General features: G+C 40.7%; 1 protein-coding gene across 1 annotated transcript in view; it reads right to left on the bottom strand.

Annotated features, from left to right (window-relative positions):
- The window catches only part of GRIP1 (glutamate receptor interacting protein 1), a 464606-nt gene that overhangs the window by 461262 nt on the left and 1854 nt on the right, over positions 1-1490 (bottom strand). The window lies entirely within an intron of this gene.

Below are 1490 nucleotides of genomic sequence, written 5' to 3'. Positions count from 1 at the left end.
CAGCTCTTCGCATGAGGTGGCCAAAGTACTGGAGTTTCAGCTTTAGCATCATTCCTTCCAAAGAAATCCCAGGGCTGATCTCCTTCAGAATTGACTGGTGAGACTGTATAGGCAACAAATTTTATACAACTACCTCTGACTTATTATAACTCCTAAATTTGTGGAGTCCACATTAAGCTTTATAGTTATTAGCTCCCAGTTCAGCCTGAAAGAACTGACAATACAGAATAGACGATACTTTATAAAAGAACCTCTTTGACACAGATGTATAGAACAGTCTTTTGGACTCTGTGGGAAGGGGAGGGGGGATGATTTGGGAGGATGGCATTGAAACATGTATAATATCATATAAGAAACGAATCGCCAGTCCAGGTTCGATGCAGGATACAGGATGCTTGGGGCTGGTGCACTGGGATGACCCAGAGGGATGGTATGGGGAGGGAGGTGGGAGGGGGGTTCAGGATGGGGAACACGTGTACACCCATAGTGGATTCATGTTGATGTATGGCAAAACCAATACAAAATTGTAAAGTAATTAGCCTCTAATTAAAATAAATAAATTTAAATTTAAAAAAATGTAATTATCAAAGACACAGTTGAATAAAAATTTTCAGCCCTCCCCCCGAAAAAAAAGAACCTCTTTGCAGAAATCAGTCTTAAAACACTCCACTATAGTTTACTGATTTTTAATTCTACTATTTAAAGAGACTAAGAGTTTCCCAAGCAATGATAAACAACCATTTTTTGAACAAGAACCAATGCAAAGTAAAATTGAGACTGTTCTTGTAAATACACAGATATCATGCTTAAGCACCTTTCTATTATTTTCCTAGATTTGTAGGATTTTGAGAGGTTAACATTCTGGTATGTGATTATAACAAGATTATTATAGAAGATGAGATTTGGTGGAGCTACAGAAGAGTTTCAAGTTCAGCCACAGATTTGGAAGAGAGTGGTAGAGGAGGTGAGAGCCCTATACAAACAATCACAGATGCTTGGGAAGCAGAAATAGGGAATCCGCTTTATTTAGAGGAGGTCTACTTGGGTCACAGAAGATGAAGAAAGGTGGAAGTGAATGACATGAGGGAAAGGGAGCACTGTGTATGTGTCACGGTCCAAAAGACAGAAGGCGAGACACCTGCTACCCTGCCTGAGGTAGGGTGCATGAAGTCAGGATCCCTTAATCCATCTTCCTCCAGCCCAGACCTCTGGGCCCAGAATTCTTCCCTCATTCTATCCTAAATACTCTAAGCTTAGCAAACTAAAATCTAAAAGAACTGATGCTACGCAATAATGAACTAAGATTCCACAACAATTTGCAAATTAGTGAAGTTCAAATACATTCAGTTAAGTACAGGACTGTTTCTGTAGAGGCGCTCTTTCACCCCAGACCACAGACACTGGTAAGTGGTGCTATTCCCCAGTGACTGCACTCTGCAGTCTGAACAGATGGGAAGGTTTCGAGGTTGCAAATGGCACTTCACAGAACA

Source organism: Bison bison, unplaced genomic scaffold (genome assembly GCF_000754665.1).
Source record: "Bison bison bison isolate TAMUID 2011002044 unplaced genomic scaffold, Bison_UMD1.0 scf7180017864163, whole genome shotgun sequence".
NCBI classification, from domain to species: domain Eukaryota; kingdom Metazoa; phylum Chordata; class Mammalia; order Artiodactyla; family Bovidae; genus Bison; species Bison bison.
Note: the sequence above shows the minus strand (reverse complement) of the source record. Positions and strands in the feature narration are given on the sequence as shown.